General features: G+C 44.6%; 1 protein-coding gene across 1 annotated transcript in view; it reads left to right on the top strand.

Annotated features, from left to right (window-relative positions):
- Nucleotides 1-23,920, top strand: part of PODXL2 (podocalyxin like 2) — a 313,504-nt gene that overhangs the window by 110,852 nt on the left and 178,732 nt on the right. The gene's annotated exons all lie outside the window — the stretch shown is intronic.

Genomic DNA, 23,920 nt, shown 5'->3' with positions numbered 1-23,920 from the left:
CACCCTGCACTTACACATGCACACTGCACACCAGCAGACACACCATTCACCCTGCACTCACACATGCACACTGCACATCAGCAGACACACCATTCACCCTGCACTCACACATGCACACTGCACACCAGCAGACACACCATTTACCATGCACTCACACCTGCACACTCCACTCCTTTCACTGCACCCAGACACGACCACTACATAAACTCTATTGATTTATCTTGCAAGAATCGTTCCAGAGGGGCTCAGGAGAGCGGTAGATGTATATATAGAATAGGGACGTTTTCACATTTTGAAGGGCATGAGGTTGTGGTTCGCTGGAGAGTTTTGTAGTTTGTTTTTGGGACACTTAGAAGGCTGGGATTTTCTGCTCAGAAGGCGGTAATAAGTATCTGTACATTTTGTTCCAAAGCTCAAACTTGGGGGGAGGTCGCTGGCATGGGGCAAACGTGGAGTTTACCACAGGCCACCTCTCAGCTCACCCTGCAGTTGCCCTTGTTGTCTTTCTGACATAACATTAGGAGCACTAACTTGTGTATCAGTATTGCCCCTGCTACCAAACAACTTGTCGTTGTGCTATCAAACAGCGATGTTACTGTTACCCAGCTTAATGTCAACCATGTCGTCAACTTCAATAGAATGAAAAGCTTAGTGGGCCCCGCTGATATTTGACTCTTAACACCTAAAGTTTAAATACGGGTCTCTGTATCAAGAACTCAACCCACTGAGCTTTCCTCACCATATTATACAATTCTGAAACTCTTTCCTGGCATCTAGATATATCCACAAGTCTTTGCCTTTTGCAAATTATAGGATGTTTGAAACTCTGCGCATCTGACATCCTCTTGCGACAGCAGTATGAGCTCATAGGCATGCAAGCACAGGTCTGCCATGTGCAGCCACCTATTTACAGGGCCACTGGAAATATTAGATTGTGCGACGATTTTTGCATAATTATAGATTTGCCGCATTTGCCACACAATCCATCATTTGCAGCATAATCTGGAGATTTTAACAAAAAAAATGTTTCTAGCTCAAAGGGGTCAAAAGTTAGTAAAAATGCAGCGACATGTGCTGCTGCGAGGTGAAAGACTCTTTGGAAAGCTAGACTTGTTACCTTTTTGTTGCTTATTGCTATACTTAGGTATTAAAATGTTAGTTATGCGGTGCAACCAATGCCCAGACAGTCTTATCAAGTTTAAACATGACAAACTAAGTAATACTATTACAAAATATGCCTCATTATGCTGCATGATTTGGCTTTTCTTGCTGCATGATTTACTCAACCCTGCCACATATTTCGGCCCTCACCTGCCGCATAATTCCAGAGGCTCTGCCTATTTACTTCTGTTATATGAGACTGGCAAAGGGTTCAAGTGGCATCGCTGTGCAGGACTGGTCAGGTCTTTTATTCCACTGGGCATTTCCCCAGTGGGCTGGAGTCCTTGGAGTCCTGGCTTGAAAGCCCAGAGCCTCTTCTGGTGCCTCTATCACTTTCCTCCAAGATTTATTGCAGCAGGCACTGGAGGCTTCAAGAGAGAGAAAGAGAGGTAGGGAGGGGAGGGGGTAGAGAGAAAGCAGCAGAGTGATAAGGAAGAGAAGGAGGGAGAGGATGGATGAATGGAAAGAGAGGGCTAGCGCGACGAAGGGAGCTGGGCTGGTTTGAGCATTTGTGCCTGGCTCCTTTTGGCTTCTCAGTCCAGCCATGTCGCTGTGTGAGCAGCACACTTACCTCCAGTGACCTGAGATTTCTGCTAAGTGAGACTCGCTCCCTAAGGAGTGCTGCAGCATTTCTGGTATACTCTAAACGAGGTCAATGAGTCGTTGCACCCAGCTGGGGTGAAGAAATCTGGCATCACAAATGAAAAGACATTTAATAACAGTATGACCAATGTGGCCACACAAGGAAAGCCCAAGTCCAGAATATAGTTGAAGGGTTTAGTACAAACTAATGCTCAGATTAATCTAGACAATTCTCAAGACCAAACTATAAAGACACAAAATCACCAAGTGATGACCCAGATGCTGGAAGAAGTAACGTTTAATCAATAATAGATATACTAAACACTCAATTAAAGTGACACAAAAAAGCAACAAGAGGATCTGGTGGTCAGATCATCATTAAGACAAAGTAATTTTACCCAGGTTAGTTTGACAAAGTAAGGGGAATACCTACAAGAACAGTTTCCTAACTAGCATGTGCTGGGCAACAGCATGTGGACAAAAGGTAAAAAGCAAATAAAGGACCAAAATAATTTGGAAAAATGACATATGAGGCAAAAGGAGGCTTACTAAGGTGGGGAAAAAGTAAGTAAAAAGAGATAGTGTCAGCATTTAGAAGCTCGGTCAAGAAAATCTAAGCCTTCTCTGTCTGCATCGGGAAAGTAACTGGCAAGGGCAAGGAAGTCTGTACCTCTAAAATCCAAAGGGAGAAAGAGTCCAATGTGAAGGTGCTCTAAAGGGGTTAAAAGGAAAAAGTGACTTCACATCCAACTGAGAACGCTAAATAAAAGTCCAATGTAAGTTTTGATTAGTTCATGGTCCATGGCATGGGGATTGAAAGATTTCCATTGTCCAATCATAAAACATCATGTGATGGGCTTCTGATACATTGACAGAGGTTCACATAACCATCATGGGAAAAGCATCTATCCTTGCTCGCTATGCAGCAATTTGTTATTCGGTCCAATGTTCATATTCCTAGTCTCTGGGTGTACCATCTTCAAGGTTCATTTTTCAGGCTTACAGTGAATAAGACAACAGCACATCTATTTCCAAACTAGCATTTCATGTGAATGGAATCTGAAAGAAATGACAGGTTAGCAAAACAGCCTTCTCATGTTCATAAGACGGAGGCCTTGCTAATCAGTATGGCTAAGATAAGGCTAATATAAATAAATGGCACACTTCATTCAAATGCAATAAAACACATTTAATAAACATATAATTTATCATTAGTAAATCTTGTCAGTTTCACAATAAAACAACTTGGAAATACAAAGTGACTTGTTAAGGCACAGTTATAAGTGTGACGAGGAACTATATTTAGGACATTAGCATACAACATTAGGGACACACTGATAAAGAAATGCATTGTTGTTTCAATCTTATCTAGTCATTAGCATCATAAAGAATAATGTGGAATCAAAATAAATGAATATACTCAGATTAAAAGTGCTATACCACGTCATGTTAGGCCATTAATCTATAGTCAATGCATCTTTATATAGGCTTCCGTGCAACACTTTACAGCTAACTTACTGAAACGTCATACATTATAATGAATATATGGTCACGTATAGATCATCACTGTGATGTCAAAGGGGCAGCCATATCTCTGCTGCATCAAGAGTGAACTCACTGGGTACAGAAATGTACTGCAGGCGCAGAGGGCTTGGGGCACTGATGTAAAGATTTATTTCTGTAGAGGGCTGCGTCAATGCTGATATTCTGCTTCTTGGAAGCGCTCAAAGTTTTGGCAGAGATGTGAACTGGGGCACTGAGAGGGTGAGTGGTTTGTCCTAGATTGCAAAGTTTGGTCACTGTAAGTGGTTGATGGCAGGAGCCTGGGACAAGTTGTGGAGTGAGCTCTGAGTATGGTGCGTCTTAGGGGCTTAGAAGGAGTGGAAGTAAAATTACATAGCACTCCCCACATTTAGTACCTGTAATTAGTTTATTTAAAATACCCTGCAAAGTTTTCAGGTTAAGATGCTAACTGAGTGTTAAGAGAGAAAGCTGGGTGTACAACCCGGTTTCCTCAGCCCACAGTCAACGATTTCACAAAGTCTGACTTGGGTGGGGAAGATGTTGGGATAGATCAGCAATGGGTGGACAGTATACGGAGCCACCCATGGGGATGTATGCTGCTGGTACTGGAGGATGAGAGGTATGCCGTCTGAGTGGTGTGGCTGGGTGAGTGCAGGGTGAGTAGTGTGTATGTGCAGGGTGAGAAGATCGCCTGATATCGTAGTACAAGAATATCGAGTACAGAATATTCAGGGACTAAATATTGAAAGGTAAGTGCATATAGAGAAGTATAGATTTACTATTCCTAATTTCACACCTACTTACCTTGAAGATATATCTAGCGAATATGTGGATTTAGGTAGACTATCTAGACTTACGTTTGTGTTGCTATTTTATTTTCACTATTCCGTTCTCAATATTATGCCCATCGATATTGTGGTTTGATACTCGGGTGTATACCATCCATGTGGGTGGGGAGAATGAGGGCAGCTCCGGCGGCAGCACGACAGTGCCGGGCACTTGCAGTCCTCATGCCCCTGGCATTGGCCAGTAGCTAGACACAGGTCTGAATTTAGGGGGTCTCCGCTCCTCCTTGCTAGATCTGTTTAATGCCTCGCGCCAGCATGAGTTGTGCACCCCCTGCCTGGTGTAATTCCGTGGGGATAACCAACCCTCTGTAAATAGCTGCAGGAGGTAGTGTTGGTGCAGACCATGCTGAGGGTGCCTGCTTCACATTTCACTCACCTCACAGTGCCTGAACTCAAACTAAAGTTTTGATTGGCATGTCAGTCCATAGTGCTATCAAACGTGGATATTGGAGCTATACTGCCCAGAGGGCCAGGAGTCTAAATATCCAATCAATACTAAGAAAGGAGCTCCCTGTCCATGTCTCTCCTGGATTTACTGTGGAAGCCATTCATTAGGCAGTCGCAGCGCTGGGCCAAAGATCTGTGGTCTGACCACAGAGGGGGCATGATAGAGTCCCTGCGCGTAGTGGCAGCCCTGACTTTCGATGACATCATTGCACTGAATTTGGTCCTACCTCAGATACTCACATTCCAATTGCCAGCCTCTCTCAGTACCCTCACTCTGACTCTCATCTCCATTCATTGAGAAGATGCTGAGAGGTGACCAGCGCTGGCACACAGAATCCAGGAATCACAATCCTTACCACCGAGAAGCGGTCACAGAAGCAGTAGAGATAAACCACCAATAGGGATGAGTGACTGTCGAAACATGCCCCTTCTATGCGGCTGCACTCGGCGTACTTATGCACCTTATGCACCTTATGCACTTATGCACCTTATGCACTTATGCACCTTATGTACTTATGCACCCTATGTACTTATGCACCTTATGCATCCTATGTACTTATGCACCTTGTGCACCATAAACAGCATATGTACTTATGCACCTTATGCACTTTATGTACTTACGCGTCTTATGCACCTTATGTACTTATGTACCTTATACACCATATGTACTTATGCACCTTATACACTTATGCACCTTATGTACTTATGCACCTTATGCACCCTATGTACTTATGCACCTTATGCACCATAAACACCATATGTACTTATGCACCTTATGCACTTTATGTACTTATGCATCTTATGCACCTTATATACCTTATACACATTATGTACTTATGCACCTTATACACCTTATGCACCTCATGTACTTATTCACCTTATGCAACTTATACACCTTATGTGCTTATGCACCTTATGCACCTTATGTACTTATGCACCTTATGTACCTCATGCACCTTATGTACATATGTACTTATGCACCTTATGCACCTTATGCACCTTATGCACCTTATGTACTTATGCACCTTATGTACTTATGCACCTTATGCACCTTATGTACTTTTGCACCTTATGACCTTATGCACCTTATGACCTTATGAACATTATGTACTTATGCACCTTATGCACTGCTACTTCGTTATGTTTATACACAGCGACCATGTTAGGTGAGGGAAAATCCTCTATGAGCCAATAAGAGTGCAGTATAAGCTCACAACATCTGCCCCATCAATGCTGTATCCTGACCACCCATATTTGGGTGGACCAAGAGGCCCTCTATCATGGTGCTTCTTGAAGCTCATCTTACTGTTATCACATAAAGTCTGGTGGCAGCCGCACTGCCAACCCATCCCTAAAAATAGGGAGAGATGGGGGGTAAGGTTTAGCACTACAGGAAAGCAGCAATACGTTCCTCATGACTGCTCTCCTCCCACCACGTGCTGCAATACCATCATTATCCATTGCAATGGCATGGGTGTGACCTATAGGGCAAGCTGCAGCACATATTAAAACAATAGCTTGAATTAATACTTTATGCATGTCAGTGTGCCTCCTATAGCCGGCTCGACTGCTTATGGCTCCAATATAGCAGGTGCTTGGAGGGCAGGCACTATTTTTGCCCAAATTAAAAGCTGTTTTCAGGTGAACCAACACCTGGGTGGAGCCTTTCTCCTCTCTTTAGTACTCCTGAACTCCAGTACTCTAGTACTCTGGGGTTTTTTTTTTTCGTAGTTAGCCAGCTTGCACGTCTTGACAGGCAAGACCTAAAACGGATTGCTTATAGTATAGATGCATGTGCATCATAAAAATGTATTGTGTGATGATTCTGTGTACCTCTGAGAAGAAAAATCATCCCTCATGCACTTCTACGCAAGTACTCCATAGCAGCGGAAAGATGCATCACACAGCCAATAGAATGAGGTGAAAGAGAAATACTCCTCTCAACAGAGCAAGAGCCCATGCTATGTATATTTTAAAGAATTGTTAAAAATAGGTCTTCCAGAAAGCTGTGCATCTGTATAGATAATGAAAATTTTGAAACCTTTATCTACAGAGATGATGGTATTTCCAAAGTAAGCTTTAGTTATGTTCTATTGGGAATGGTAGGATTTACAACTGCTTGGTATTCACATCCATGACTGAGCACACATACATCCATTTATTTTTTAGTAAAATTAACTAATAACAGTTGCCCACAACATTAACAGGCAGACATAAAACCCACAAAAAGGATGGGGAGTGACCGGTTCAGAGCCTGTTCAGCCTTGATTATTTTGTAACCTACAAATGCACGTCTGTTCATGCACGCACTTCTGTCTGACCCTTTCATCTCTTGGAAATAGTCATATATGTACCCCTGTCAAGGGCTAGAGTATATAACTTACAGAGAGAGGGAGGGAACAGGACACATTTCCAGGACTATATCTGGAAAGATTTGGGAATATGAAAAACACTTAAATCTGCACCGGTTTGTAGGCATAATGATAAAGAACAGATTTACAATTATTGATACCAATGATAACAAATGGAAATAAATTAATTTATAAATAGATTTCGTCCAACAGTTCTATTGTGAGTGCTAAAACTATTCTAGATGAATATGTAAAAATAAATATTGGATTCCATGGCACCACCCTATCCAAAGAAATCAATAATCTAAAGAAAGACTTTTTGTTATAACTCTTACCCTTATTTACATTCAGACCACTTCAAAACTCAGGATGGAGGCCTTCAAATCAGAGTCCCAGAAAGACTGTGCTTCCTTACCTTCTCCTACAAATCCTCTAATTCCAGCTGAGATGGTGCATCCACCATCCTGGGATTGGCTTTGTGGTATTTGTATTATGCTGTATTGCAGCATTTATTTGGCACTTTCAACCCCATTTGCAAGGCTCCAAAGAACTTCCTTGGAGGAGGACGGAGCAGATGCTCAGTTTGTATGCATAGTTGGCATGATGTTGGTTTAGTGACGCCTAAGAGTCGTATGTTTGGTGTTGTTCATGAGGTTTGGACTGTCCTCCCGTCATCCCAGTGTGAACCTGAAGCTGGGCTTAAGCATGACCTCAGCAGAGAAAGATCTGGGAGAAAGAATCTTCGGTGAGTATGGTGACTGGGGAAGACAATATGCCTATGACTGAACTTTTTAAATTTGGTCTAAAGAAGAGTTCAAACATGAGCATCAGAAGCTCCCGTCCTATGAGGATGGCCTGTGCATAGTAAGAAGCAACCAAATGACAGTCATAGATTTCCACCCTAGACATACTGAGGGGCATATTTATACTCTGTTTGCGCCGGATTGGAGTCTTTTTTCTTTTACACAAATCTGGTGCAAACTTAACTCCATATTTATATTTTGGTGTTAGACATGTCTAGCGTCAAAATATTGGAGTTAAAGCCATTTTTTGCCTGCGGAAAACTACCTTGTGTCAATGAGATGCAAGGTAGGCATTCCCGGGCAAAAAATGACTCTAAGGCCCTACCGCCTTATTTATCCTCCTGTGCAAAAATCACACACGGGGAGGAGGGGTCAAAAAATGGTGCAAAGCTTGCTTTGCACCATTTATCAACACCTAGGTCAGGGCAGGCTTTAGGGGACCTGTGGACCTATTTTCATGGTGGAACATCATGGAATAAGCCCACAGGTTCCCTCCCCAGGCCCCAGGGATACCCCCATCCACAACAGAGGGGCAGGGGAAGATGGGGGACCCCGTCCCAGGTAAGTATAGGTAAGTACAGGTAAGTATTATATATATTTTTTAAGTGCCATTGGGGGCCCTGAAATGGGCCCCTCTAAATGGCACTGGGTGCAATGGCCATGCCCAGGGGACCCTGGTCCCCTGTGCTGGCCACTGGAGTGATGGTCATGACTTCTGTCTTTTCAAAGACAGGAGTCATGTGGTATGGGTGGTTTTGCATCAGAAAATGACTCTAGGCAGGTTAGATCATTTTTTTTTTACTCTAACCAGCCTAATGTCATTTTGTGGTGCAAAACCCCCTTCTTCCATACCGCAAGACCCACCCGACTAACGTAATTTGTTTTTACTCTAGCCTACCCTTTGCACCAGCTTGCACCATTCCATAAATATGGTGCCCGGCTAGTGCACAGAAATGGGGCAAGCTAGTGCTAAACTTTTTGGTGCAAAACTGTGTTAGTGCAGTTTTGCACCACAAAGTATAAATCAGGGCCTGAGTTTTATTGAAAGACCATTTGCAATTGATAGCGTGCCCGTTGCCTCCAACCACTAGGTTATCTGTCGGCCTGTGAGGAATTAAAGCTGTGTGCACCAGGGTACTCGGAGTTCTTAAAAACTGTGATTCAGCCTGCTGTAAAAAATGTCCACATTGAAGGAATGCAGACATGGGAATAAAGGTCCTCGCGGACCTCGCGGGCCTCCATCATGCAGTCTCAGGCCTTCGCAAGGTTCACAAACTGCCTCCTACCTCATTAATATTCATAACATTGGATTTTTTTGTGACCCCATGAGATGCACACGATTGCTTCTTCGCAAAAGGCTGGTAAGGACGTAACATCTGGCGAGCAGATTGCACCTACTGCTTTAGGGCTCGCCCTATGGTACATCAGGTCCCGAGTGATTTGCGTTGTCAATCTGTTTTTGCGCATTTAATTGAACTCAAATGTTGTTCAACACACCTTGTTTACAACTTATTAAAAGGTTATTTATGGTTATTCAGTTTTGATCTGCATATATGTGTTTATGTATTCTCTGCATGAGAGGAGAATAGCACAACTTGTAATAACTCTTTTCATCCAGGTTTTCAGGAGGAATTATGCTCCATTAAAGATATTTAAGGAGCTCACTCGGACATCAAGAGCAGAGAATGTATTAATATCTCACTAAATGAAATATGTGATATAAAGTCGGAGACTGAATAATTATTGAGTCAGACTTTATTCCATCTCCAATGCACCAATTGTCCATCCCCTTCACACAGCTTCCCTTGTGCTTGCTTCCTGTCACAGATCCTCCAGCTTTCTAATCTGCCCTCCTGTACCCAACCTTCCGATTGTCCCCTTCTTGGACCTAGGGGGAGAGGGAACTACCATTCCTAATTAATTGTAATCTCTAACAACATATTTATTTTATTATGTACCTATCCTATGATTTAACCTATATGATATGTAAATAACTTATATGATATACCAACTATATTACAACAATATGGGAGCCTACAAAGTTAAAAAATGATTATACCACTGATTATAAAATTGCAAGGTGAATCGACAGATAAGTGCAACCTCAATTATGTGAGCAAGCCATTGAAGCAAGAGCTCAAGAGACCACTGCAGCTGATATTTGAACGGAATGACCTGATAGCAGATCAATGGATATATCAATAGACAGATCTTCAGATGAAGCTGTAAAAACTGAGGTTGTGGTGGTGGGCAACCCTGAATTCACCTAGCCGTGAGAGATCTGATCATCACAATTGGGACTTTGCCCCAAGCCAGATGCTAGGAGAAGAATCTAGGATTCTGCAAAGACGAATATCTGTTTTTTAGTGCACCCAAGCTCAGCGGGTGAAGATCCGCTTTATAAGGCTCAGACCACTTTTTTGGCGTTCACAGGTACTTCAGGCGGCCATTGCATTACAGAGATTGCGAATGAGGGCTACACTGGGCTCCCAGACTAAGGGGCATATTTATACTTTTTGCTGCAAAACTGTGCAAATGCAGTTTTGCGGCATAAAGTATAGCAGCGGCTTGCACCATTCCACAGCACCAGCCGGGTGCCATATTACAGGATTGGCGCAAGCTGGCGCTAAATTTTTTGCCGCAAATCTGCATTTGCTAGCCGGGTGGGGGAGGAGGTAGGGGAGGAGGGGTTGTGCGTCAAAAAATGACTCTAGGCTGGTTAGAGGCAAAAAAAATGCCTCTTACCAGACTAGTGCCATTTTCTGGTGCACAACCACCAAAAACATGACTCCTGTCTAGGGAAAGACAGGAGACATGCCCACCAACACAGGGGACAAGTGTCCCGTGGACATGGCCATTGCACCCTGTGCCATGCAGAGGGCCCCAAGTTAGGGCCCCCAATAGCAAAAAGAAAAAAAAAGAAAAATAACAAATACTTACCTGGACTTACCTAGGATGGGTCCCCCATCCTCCGGTGTGCCTCTGGTGTGGGTGAGGGTGTTCCTGGATATTGGGGAGGGCATCTGTGGACCCATTCCATGGTGTTTCACTATGGAAATTGGTCCACATTTCCCCTAATGCCTGGTCTGACCCAGGAGTTGAATAATGGCGCAAAGCAGGCTTTGCACCATGATTTAGCCCCTCCTCCCACCCTTGCGTCATTTTAGCACGGGGGATAGATATGGGGATAGCACCATTTTTTAGATGGGAACACCTACCTTGCATTTCACTGATGCAAGGTAGATGCACTCATCCAAAAAATGATGCAAACTCTTGTATTTTGACCTTAGACTTGTCTATCGTCAAAATATAAATATGGAGTTAAGCTTGCGCCGAATTTGCGTAAACAGATTATAGTATAAATATGGGCCTAACTGTTTTGTTTGCAATGCTTACAAAACTGAAACCTTTTAATGAAGACCCTGTTAAGTGCTTCTACTGAAGCATGGGATTTGCTTCAGGACATTGCGCATTTCTGAAGATAGGTGCTGCATTCCTGTGCGAGGGTCTGTTGTCATACACTTATCCTCCAGGGGGTACTTCCAAAATGTAAGAAGGTGAGATTAGGAGAGGCGAGACAATGGAGTCCGTCTGATATGTCTTGGATGAGTGTTCTGCACCGTATTGTTGACTTAGTTTTCAGAAATATAGAACAGTGGCGACCCATAACCCACCTGGAACCTGAGCAAACAACGCATACGAAACAATGGTGATCAGTTACGTGTAAACATGAATGATTCTTCATCATAGAATGAATCGAGCACAGGCAATGGCATCAACCATAACCAATCTTTTAGATCCATAATGTTCATCTCTGTCTGTTGTCTGAACTGCCCTTCACCCTTCAGCAGTTTAATTCTCCTATTTTGGTGGTGAGTTTTTTAAAAATATTTCTTTAATTGTTCCATTTCCTCACTATAATTTAATCACAAAGTTGATTGAGATGTAGGTGATTCCTTGATCATTGTGGAATGCATGCCTTAATCAGTTTGTCAATTTGGCCCACTACAGTCCACTTGTAGCCTTTTGCGGCTGTAAGGCACACCTAGTACAGCAGGGACCGAACTTTTCCGATCTTAAATGGTGAACTCTTGTTTGATGCAGGATGCCACGATATACTCGGCTCTCCTTGAAGGTCCCTGAAGTCGCTTCTCTGATGTTTTTTGGAGGCACTTATCAGCCTGGGCATGCGACTCTTCTAAACAAACAAATAAAATGTGTCTAACAGGTACATCAAGTATGGCTTTGCACCTCAAATTCCATGTCCTGATGATGTCCCTTTAATCCACTATGGGTCGCCACTCTATCAACTCTCATGGCAATTGGGCTTAACCCAATATAACTTTGTTTGCTGCATTGATGCAAAAGACTTAGGGGCATATTTACAAGAAACTGGCGCATCAGTACTGATGCTCCGGTTTTCTTGTGTTGCCTCTGCCCCACCTAACGACACCAGGGGTGCGTGTATTTACAATACGGCGCACCATGGCGCACGTTAGGCCAATAGCATCAAACTTTTTATGCTATTGTGGCGCATTGTTGCACTAGCGTCAAAAATGTTGACGCTGGTGCAGCAAAGCGCAAGGAGGCCCAAGGGGTGCGTCACTTTAACGTCTGCTTTGAGGCATTAAAAGTGATGCCAAAAATGGCGCAGTAAAATCTTGCAAATTTCCCTGCACCATTTTTGTGGGCCTCCTAACTCCAGAACGCCCCCTTTGCATACATTATGCCTGACGCAAGCATAATGTGGTGCAAGGGGTCACAAAGTGGCGCAATGCATGCATTGTGCCACTTTGTAAATATGGCATGGTGAAAATTGCCTGATTGAGCCACATTAGCGTTAAAAAAGTTGACTTTAGTGTAGCGTAAGGAGGCGCTAGGGCCTTGTAAATCTGGACCTCAGGCTGAACAAACAGCAACAAAAAAATATTTATTGTACCATTGCCTTGTGTTTTTTCACGTATTGTGTGTTCACTTGAGCAGTAAGTACAGTTCATGCACACTGAACATTATGGATATCAAAGTTTGGATGTGGCTGATGTCATTGTCTGCACTCAGTTAATTCTAAAATGAAGATGTATTAATGCTCACACCCAGTTAATTACCCGACAAGGAGCCATTGTTTCATATATGATAGTTTTTTAGGGCCAAAAGGCACTTCCAGGCCACTATTACTTATATTTCTTTATAACCTCATGGCAAACTACAACCTTCAGCTTCTGTTCCTCTTTGGTATGTGTAAGGCCACAGGCGCTAAGTATATGGGCTCTATATAATTTGGAATTTGCCACAGTCTACATGCACTGCTTGCTCTACAACATAACTTATAGATTTCTAAAACTAGCTCAAATTAATCAGAATGCTTCATATGAACCTCAATACAGTCCTTGACACCCAAACTGACTACTTTTCACCCAATGTATTGTCACCAAAGAGGTGAGAATGTTCTCTGGATGGTGTTAATAGCCCTGAAGGATGATTTTTTTGGGGGTGATATTGTCAGCAATTAGAAGAAAAAAACCTGCATATTTGAATATAGTTTAAACAGAGGAAACCACAGTCTTTATTTGTCTTGGAGATGTTTTTTTAGTGGTGTCGCTAATCAGAAAGTTCTCTACGCAGTACTTATTTCAAGAGTGTTCTCAAAATGTAAAATGTTCTCAAATATTTTTCATCTCATTTTAGGCCTCTTGTGTTGAATCTTAAAGTGCCTCCTAGTAAGAGTTACATATTTAGGGCAGCATTTATGAGTAAATGACGCAGCCTGGAGCTGCAAGCCAGCCTGCTGCACGGTGCCATTTTGAAAGTGCAGGGATGCGTCGTATTTACAGAAATACGGTGCATCCCTGTAATTTCCTCAGCACTGGCACACAAACTGCTGCCTAGCGCCAATGCAGGCACCCTTGCGCCATGGTGCAAGGATGTCTGCGTTGTAGGGATGATTGTTTATGTGAGAGAAGGGGCAACTTCCTGCACATAAACAATCATTAGTGGTGTCTACCTCTTTCTATGTGTGCTGCAGAATACAATAAGAGGAAAAAACGGGGAAAAATAATGTTATTTCTCCCCTGTGCGCCACTTTAATGCCACCCCTGAGGTGTCGTAGGAATCTGACGCATTCTCAGTCTTGTAAATCTGGGAATGCGTCAGATTCCGTCAGGTTCCCTGGGTGTTGCGTGGAAACACCCACAGCAACACTCATGAAATGCCCCTTTCCTGCAGAGTTATGCGTGAAATGGGGCCATATTTACAAGGGCATAAAAAGGCACGTGAGGTGGCTTGCGTGGCTTTGTAAAAGTGGGCCAGCACACAGCGCCACCGAAGCATTAAAAAAAATGAATCTCTTGTGCCGCAGTGCGCTGCTAGGGCCTTTTAAATGAGGCCCTAAATTTGTATGGATTACTATTTCTGGAGGGGAGAGAGTACTTTTAGAAGCAGCAGGGTATGAACAAAGAATAACCCCTTCACCAAACTGAAGAAATCGTGTTTTGAAAGGTGGCTGGCACGAGCAGAATACATGCGGCATGCCTTTACTGGAAGAAGTGCCGAATTGAAAGTTTGTTTTCCACTGAATCAGTCTGTATTTCACTCTGAGAGGACAGCATTGATAAATGATATACCTGTGGTTCTATACGAATATAAAATCATTAATTGTTGATGAGTAACATTTTCTATCAGATCTAGTGAATATGTTTCTCTCCGAAGAAAACGCTCGTTGTAATGACCATGTATGGGGACCAGAGCTTTTGTTTGTGAACGCAGCAAAACAATAGTAGATAGTTACACCACAGAATGTGCCGCATAATTTGCCTTCAGTCACATAAAGTCTACATCATTTGCTTTTCTAACAGCATAATTTAATTAACCCTGCACACAATTTGCTCCACATTGCCTGCATAATTATATTGGGAGTAAATCTATGTTATAATGTCAGAAGTACGCAGGGCAAGCAAAAGGTGTTTAATTCCAATATACTCGGCCTTTTTTGCAGAGTGCGCCTAGTGTATATGCGGGGGTGCATGGTGCATACGCTCGCACCGCCTTCTCTTAGTTGCACTTCATCAAGGATTCATGGTCTACACCAGGGCCGACTTTAGGGCGGTGCGAGCGGTGCGGCCGCACCGGGTGCTGACCTCAGAGGGGCGCTGTGTTTAGCAATAACTTACCAAACTTGCGATTTAAAAGCACCTTCTGGAATGTTTCTTATGCGTCCAGCCTTCGGGAAGCAATTAACATGTCAAGATATCTTTTGTGATTAATGTTCTTGCTAGAGAGAGGGAGATGGAGATTTCTCTAGCTGTAGCTTTGACTCACCATAAAGTAGCGTAGAAGGTTAATGTGTCTGCTGCAAAGAACAGAATGATATTTTGTGTGGATAGCTGAGTGGATTAGTAAAGCCAGCTTTTACAAGCGCTTTAAAACTAATGGATGTATGTGAAAGGGGGGCTATGGAGAGATGAGTGGCACATTTGCCAGGTGGTCATGGGGTTGAGGGGTGCGCCAAAAAATGACTGTCGCACAGGGCGCCACCAATGCTAAAGCCGGCCCTGGGCTACCCTGGAAGGATGGCGGGGAGACATTCACATGAGACCTCTCTTCCTCTCGCACTGTTCGGGCGAGGCCGGATTCCCAGAGACACCTGCTTACAAACACCGCATAGAAGGCCCGCTGTCTCCTAACAGAGCGCTATTCTTCCTCCGGGGTCAAAGGTCTTCCTCCGGATATGAGATGTGCACAAGCACAAACTGAAAACAAATGCTACATTCAGGCACCGATCCCGTCACGGAAGAAAAGCCAATTAAAATTAACATAACGGTCTCATCCTTTTAGTCTTTTACAAATGAGTTCTCCCATAAAAAGGGTCTTTCCCTGCAACATTTAAACTTTACAATCTCCTTTGAAATATGTCAGCCTGTTTAGCGAGGGCCTGAATTGGAGTTGAGCTTTGAGGGAAAATCCTCCGATTTCTGGGGCAAGGGCTAAATCCACTAGAAAACCCACCGGTGGAATTTCATCCATCGCATTATCCCAGTAGTGGAGGACATTTCATATGCGGACCTTCCTTCAGATTTAGCACGCCTTCCACAAAACCCAGGATGTCCCGTTAACTTTCATTCCTGCACCAGACTCGTTAATGTTGTCTGGACTGTGATGTCATGAAAGGAAAGTGACATTGCAACAAAGCAACCTTCTGTAACTATGACGTCATAGCAAGAGACTTGAGTCTAAGTGATGGTGACTATTGGAGACTTTCTTTTGCAGCACAAAGGTCTTTCCCGGGCGACTGTGGTCATGATTTTGGCAAAATGTAATCTTTATGTAAAGAACCGTAATTTCAGATTATTTCCAAAATTAGTAACATAAAGAAAAGACCCACAAGCTAAGTTCCTGTTGTAGCCGCATCTGGCCTTCAGTCGTCATCGCCTGCAAACAGAAGGAGAGGATATGCTCCCTCCATACCTCGCAGACTCTACGTGAAAGTTAGGCAACACATAATTGAAGTCAGGTAAAGTCAAGAAACAGGGCCAGCTTTAGGGCAGTGCGATTGGTGCGGCCGCACTAGGCGCTGACATGGAGGGATGGGCACTGTATTTAGCAATAACTCACAATTTAAAAGCACCTGATGCAGAGTTCCTTGGGCATCCAGCTTTCAGCCAGCAATACAAATGTCAGGATAACTCTTGTGGTTAATGTTCCTGCTAGAGAGAGATTTAATTTTTGTCTAGTGGCAGATTTGACTTGCCTTAAAGTAGGGCAGAAGGTAATATGAGACGAGGGGCACCTTTGCCGGGTGGTAGTGAGCAAATCCAAGGAGGAGGCCATTGGAGGGGGGCAAAAGAGATTGTTCCACCAGGTGCAATCTTTACTAAAGCCTGTCTAGAAAGTTCACCTGTGGCAACAGTGGGTAATGTTTCCTAACTTCCTCCAACTTTGCCCATGGCAAAGCGTACCTTCACTCGATTTCACTCGCTCCAGTGGTGCATCATCTTCTGACGAGGAGTTTTCCTCTATGCTACCCAGAGCTGCCTGGATTGCGAGCAGGGAAACAAGTAGCCTGTGCTTTACAGGCTACACAGCCCCATTCTACATTGTGGAAGTCTTAGGTGGGACTTCTAGCAGGGAGGGATAGAGGGTATGCAGCTCGGAGAGTCGAGAGCTGCAGGTAAGCGGCTGCTGAGTGGTGGGCTAGCAATACTGAGCGTCAGCTGGATTAGACCCGCTGTCCTTCAGCTCGATATTGTGTCTCCTTACCCATCTCAGCCCTCTGGGCCAGATTTATCAATATTTGATGCAGCGCAACACAGCAAAACAACCTGCTGCGGTGCGCTAAATGGAGAAGGAAGCAATGCATCATATCTCATAAGATATAGCGCATTCCTGCCCTTTCACTGAGCTGGCACCCTAGTGGCTGCCAAGCATCAACGTAGGCATCTTTGCACCATGATGCAAAGGTGCATGCGTTACAGGCAGGATTGTTTTTGTGCAGGAAGGTGCACCTTCCTGCACAAAAAACAATCCTTTGAATCTTTTTCCCCTTCAATGTGTGTTGCAGAATGCAGCACTTGTACAAAGAGAGAAAAACAAGGAGCAATAAACATATTTTTCCTTGTTATGCCTCTCCTATAGCAACTGCCGTGATGGAAACCTGTACTTCCTTATATGTAACATGTGATGGGATGCGTAGAGCGACTTGGATCTTGCGTTCTTGGTAGCAGGGCGGAGGGCACTGGCAGCGCATGTAAGATGTTGAGTCGGGCATTAACTGCACTCCAGGATGAAAGTTTTATCAGAAGGGGCACTGCACTATCGTTTATGTTTCTGTCATGGCATGTTTTGAAGTTCTGGCAGCGGGTTGAGGGTTGGCCTCAGACCCACTGGAGGAAGGAACAGCAGCATCAGCACCCTCCCGCTAAAGAAGTGCACATGAATACCTGGTTCAGGGCGCTCATCTCCTCTTCACATGATGACCTTAGATGGCATAGGACATCAGTATGGAAGAAAGGCAACTAGCGCCTCCCCTCAGGTAGAGTATCATTGTGACCCAGAGTACTACAGACATTGGGAGCCATCCAGGGTACCACTGGACTCACACTGATGCATCAGGATGCTTGAGGCCAACCGAAGTGGTGGTCACGTAGGTTCTTATTATCCTAATGAGACTACTGGATTTGGGCTGCAGAATCACCTGTACTGTGGGGGACTGAGTCTGATCCTGCACAATGTGACACCTGTTGGCCTAATCCAGGTTTGTTCCAGCTAGCTAGCATCCTTAATTCCTAAGGAGGCAGCACTGGCAGAAGCGTTGTTGTCACAGAACTGTTGTCATTCCTGCAAGACAGTGACATGTTCATTTATGTCAAAGGATGTTTCTGCCGCCTCCACGCCAGGACCATCAAGATCTGGAACATACATTTGAGTTCCAAACAGACACTCATATGAAGTATGACCCCCAAGGGACCTTCTAGGCAGATTATTAAGTGCTCTTTGGACTCCATACAAGTGGTTAAGCCAACTATGACCCGTATCTAGTACTCTGGCTGTTAAGCATTGCTTTAAATCTCAGTTTCGTCACTCAATGACACTATTTCCCTCAGGATGAAATGGAGACGAGTAATGGAGTTGGACCCCTAACGAAGCCATGGTGTCCCTTAATGCCCTTGAGGCGAAAGCAGGGCCCTGGTCTGAATGGAAAGCTGTAACTGCATATGTGCCAATAAAGACTTGCAAATCTTTAATAACAGTCCGAGCATCAGCCGAGCGTTGTGGCCACACCCACAGAAATCTGGAGCAGGAGTCAACAGCGACTAAGATGTATTTGTATGCATTGTCAGATGTGACCGCAATGGTCCAAGTACACACATTCTAATGGTTTGTTAGAAATTAAGAGGGGTGTCTGTGGTGGGCATTTGACGGTGGACTCCTTAATTTGTTGGCAGATATCACAACAAACGACATACTGCTTGGTCTGTTTGTATAGACCTGGCCACCAATAGCGAGCCTGCAATAAAGATATTGTAGCCCCCACACCAGCATGGGCAGAGGCAACTCCCTCATGCGCTGCTTTAATCAACTCTGGTCTTAGGTCTTTATTGGGAAATACTCGAACTCCCACGCCTGGTATTTTTGCTTCTTGTCACGGTTTTCACTGGGCTTACCGTCGAAGTTGATGAGGGTTGGGGAACGACCCCAGTTCTGGCAGGTTCTGCTCTGGCCGAGGTAGGGGCGACCCCTTCCGGTAGCCACGGTGCTGTTTGACAATAGCAAGCCACTACAGTCCGTGCCCTCCAGAAGGAGTCCCAGAGGAAAAACCCCAATAGGGTAAAAAACATCCAACAGGAACTCCCTGAAACAGAAGGAGGACACCAAGGCGTTAGAGCTGAAGATCCGAGGGTTCAGGAAGACTGGAGACGAAGACAGGTCAGGAAATACTGGATTCACAAGAAGAAACGAGCTGGAGCGTGACTACCACCAAAGGAGTGTTGCAACGCAATGAACAAGCAGCTGAATTCCCCTTATATACCCCTAGACAGGAAGTAGGAAACAGGAAGTAGAAACACCACCATCTTGGATTGGGAAAAAGAGTATAATAGTGAATAAAGCACATGCGTCCAAACAGAGAGAAACAATGCATGCTGGGAAGAGAGGAAGTGGGCAGCATGCTGGGAAAGGGAAAAGGCCGGCATAAAAACACCACCATGTGCAGGTATTCGGCTTTTGCCTGTAGATGCTGTTAAGTGGTGAAGCAGAAGTTTATGTAAAATAGCCTGAATGTAAAGCACACTAAATGCGCTATGCGTGGCAGGTCTGAAACCCACTCGGGGTCTCAAGTCCTGCCGCGTCTGCCCTTGCCGCAGGAACGAAAGAAGGGGGCGCGGCGAGTGCTGTGACCCCTGATCAGGCTCGCGGCTTCTCCCGTGGCCTGTCTGCAAGCCACGGCTTCTCCCGCGGCTAGCACACAGGCCGCGGTATTAAACAAATGCCGCACCGCAGCGACCTGAGCCTGCGGCCGCGGCTGCCGCGGGAGCCGCGGCGTGACAGTAGGTCCCCCCCCGAGGCCCCAGGTTTGTGAAGAAAGAGTTGAAAAAAGCGACGGACCAAAAGAGGGGCATGAACTGAAGGGGCATCCTCCCAGGAACACTCACTCATAGGGTATCCTTTCCAATGAATAAGATATTGGAAGCGCCCATGGAAAAACCGAGAGTCACAGATTTCCTGGACCTCGTACTCGGGCACATTATCAACCAACAGAGGGGTAGGACAGGAAAATTGTCTGTGAAAAGGATCAGGAAGGTAAGGTTTATGTTGCGAGACATTGAATACAGGGTGAATCTTCCAAGTCCGGGGCAGGCGAAGACGCACAGACACTGGGTTAATCTTTTTGAGAATCAGGAAGGGACCATAAAAACGGGGTTTGAATTTGTTCTGAGTGAGTCGAAGAGGTAGGAATCTAGAGAAGAGCCAAACTTTATCATGGACCTGATATTGAGGAGCCGCACAACGTCTCCTATCTGCTATCCTTTTCATGCAGGACTTAGTGGCCACAAGGTTGGAATGGATAACACGTTGGACACCCCGTAGTTGTCGAACATGGACATGGCAGGAAGATTGGAAGTATCTTTCAGGGGAGTTGGAAAGGCCTTGGGATGGAAACCGTAGGAGCCATAGAAAGGGGAGACCTTTGAGGCGCTGTGTATGGAGTTGTTATAGGAGAATTCTGCAAGCGGTAAATAGGTAGCCCAATTACTCTGCGTAGCATTGCAGAAGCTACGTAAATATTGTTTGAGGCCTTGATTGAGTCGTTCCGTCTGTCCGTTAGTTTGAGGATGGAACCCTGATGATAAGGCCACTTTGATTCCCAAGGTCTTACAGAATTGATTCCAGAATCGGGAGATGTTTTGAGGACCCCTATCCGATATAATGACCTGAGGTAATCCATGAAGTCGAAAGATTTCTTGTGTAAAGATTTGACCTAAATCTTTTGCCGTTGGCAACTTTCTTAAGGCCGTGAAGTGAGCCATTTTAGTAAAGGAGTCCACGGTTACCATTATTACGTGATTTCCCATGGAAGAGGGTAAGGAGCACATGAAATCTGTGGAGATGGTGTGCCATGGACCTGGGGGAACTGGTAGTGGGCGAAGTAACCCTGCTGGTTTAGTACGGGGTGTCTTGGCTTGAGCACATATAGGACAGGATGATACATATTCTTCCGTATCTGTCTTGAGAGTTGGCCACCAGAAGGAGCGAAGCAGAAGTTCTTGCGTAGCTTTCATTCCTCGATGACCTGCGATGGGGGAATCATGGCACATACGCAAGGCTTCAGTCTGTACTCGTTTAGTGGGTAAGAACAGGGCCTTATCATGATAGTAATACCCTTGCTCTACATGAAGTTGCGGCCGCAACTTATTCAATTCTGTGTCTTCTAGACGGTCATATTCGGACCTGACTTGGTCTAAAAAAGTCTGTACTAAACCAATGATTTTGTTATTGTCAAATAGGTTCTGAACAGGAGAATCACTGCACTCAGGGTAACGTCGGGACAAGGCATCCGCCAGGATGTTCTGAGAACCAGGGATGTATGTGATATAAAAGTCATATTGGCTAAAAAAGAAGGCCCATCGAGCCTGCCGGCTATTCTGACACTGAAAGTTTCTCAGGCACTGTAGATTTCTGTGGTCTGTCCGGGCTTCAAAGGGTTCTTTCGAGCCCATCAGAAAGTGTCTCCATTCTGTGCATGCGGTCTTTAAGGCGAGTAATTCACGTTCTAGCACGGAATAGTTTCGTTCTGAGTCGGATAGGACATGGGAAAGGTAGAATACCGGGTGCTCTAAATCATCATCGTCTTGTCTTTGCAGTAAGGCAGCCCCAATGGCTCTTTCGGATGCGTCTGCCACCACAATTAATTGTTTGCTGGTGTCTAGGTGTCGTAGAATAGGGGCTTGAATAAAGGCTTTCTTTAAGTCTTGAAAGGCTAACTCTGCATCTTGTGTCCAACAAAAGCCCTTTCTTAGATGGTCTTTTTTGAGGGTTTGAGTAATATAGCTGGTTCTCTGTGCAAAGTCTGCTATAAATTGTCGATAAAAATTGGCTAATCCCAAAAAACACTGAGTCTACTTGATGGAAGAAGGAGATGGCCAATTCAATATAGCTTGCACCTTGTCTGAATCCATGGCGACTCCGGTTTGGTTAATGCAATACCCCAAGTATTTTACTTCCGTCTGATCAAACTCGCACTTTTCCGGTTTGCAGAAGAGATGGTGTTGTCGGAGTCGCTCTAGAACTTGGCAAACATGCTTAGAGTGTTCCTTTGGGTGAACAGAAAAAATTAAAATATTGTAGAGATAAATCACTACTGTTTGTTGCAAAAGATCGGAAAAGATAGAATCCATGAACCTTTGAAAAATGGAAGGAGCATTGGTGAGTCCGAATGGCATTACTTGATATTCGTAGTGACCAAAAGGTGTTCTAAAAGCAGTCTTCCACTCATCACCTTCTTTAATTCTTAAAAGATGGTAGGCTCCTCTGAGATCCAGCTTGGTGAATCTTTTTGCCCCTCTGACTGCTTCTAGGATGTCCTTAATGAGGAGTAACGGGTACCGATCCTTAACAGTGATTCTGTTTAATCCTCTAAAATCAATACAGGGACGCAAATCTTTAGTCTTCTTAGGAACAAAGAAGAGAGGGGCCCCTGCAGGTGAAGAGGAGGGAACAATCAACCCGCTCTGTAGGTTCTCATCAAGGTATTCCTTAAGAATCTGCTTCTCAGGTTCTGTGAGAGAGTACATTCGCCCGAAAGGAACCACTGTATTTGGTTCTAAAGGAATGGCGCAATCGGATTCTCTATGGGGTGGCAGTTCAGGCTTTTCTGGCTTCTGGAATACGTCGGCATATTCCTGATATTGCCTGGGAACTCCCTGTAGGATGTTAATAGAGCATCCCACCTTAGGGGGTGCGATTAGAAGACCTTTTGGGGACCAATAATCTCCTGCTAGGTAGCAGTGGTGCTGGCAAAAGTGAGAGGATAAAGAAATAGTTCTTGTTTCCCAGTTGATGTAAGGGTTGTGTCGTGTGAGCCATGGAATTCCCAGGATCATGACGTGGTGTGGTGATGAAATTAAATCAAACAAAAGGTTTTCTTGGTGTTTCCCAAACTGTAGGCAGAAAGTAGGGGTGGTATATTGTACGGGTCCTGAGGCCAAGAGTGACCCATCCACTGTGTGTACTTGTTCTGGTACTTCCTTAGGTAGTTGTGCTATCTGTCGTTCTTTGGCCCATGCTTCATCTAAATAGATGCCACTGGCTCCGCAGTCTAATAAAGCCAGGGTTCTTTCTTCTCGGCCATCAGTCAAGTGAAGGATAACTGGTAAAAGAAAAAGAGCAGTTCCTTCCTCCCTGGAAGAACAAATGGAAGGTATTTCACGATATCCCGTCCTCACCCTTCTCACTGAGGACGGGAGTTGGCGTTTCCCAAAGGCTTGGTTGGACGAATGGGACAGGTGCGAATTAGGTGACCAGCTGCACCACAATATAGACAAAGTCCCTTTCTTCGTCTGTTTTCTCTTTCACTAGCTGATAAAGGTCCTCGAGCCGTATCGATTTGCATTGGCTCTTCGTCGGTGGCTCCCTTGGGTTCAGGACGAACTTCCTCGGTACGATGAGAGAAGTTTCGAGATGTCACTGAGTGTGATGGCAAACGACTCTTCCTTTTCTCCATTCTTCGTTCATTCAAGCGATATTCTATAGTCAGAGTCTGATCCATCAATCCTTTAAGGTTCTCTAACCTAGCAGAGTGCACCAGTTCGTCATTAATGTCCTCTCTGAGACCTCTGCCGAACAGTGTCACCAAGGTACGTTCCACCCAGGATGTTTCTGCTGCTAATTGTCTGAAGCGGGTGATGTATTGTAATACATCTTGATTCCCTTGTTGGATATCGCAAAGAGCTTCTTCTGCTGAAGCCTCGAGTCCAGGGCGCTCAAAGATCTGTTTAAAGGTAGTGACAAAGGTGGAATAATTAGACAGGCAGGGATCATTTCTTGTCACTAAAGGAGTGGCCCAAGCCAAGGCTGGCCCCGATAAGGCGCTAATCAAATACCCCGCCTTGGTCTTGTCTTCCACAAATTGCGAGGGGCGAAAGGCAAAGTAAACCGTCAAGGCATCCAGGAATTCTCTCAATTTGTTAGGCTCCCCGGAGAAACGAGGTGTAGT

The sequence above is a fragment of the Pleurodeles waltl genome, chromosome 9, assembly GCF_031143425.1.
Source record: "Pleurodeles waltl isolate 20211129_DDA chromosome 9, aPleWal1.hap1.20221129, whole genome shotgun sequence".
Taxonomy (NCBI): Eukaryota; Metazoa; Chordata; class Amphibia; order Caudata; family Salamandridae; genus Pleurodeles; species Pleurodeles waltl.
This window is presented reverse-complemented; position numbering and strand designations above follow the sequence as displayed.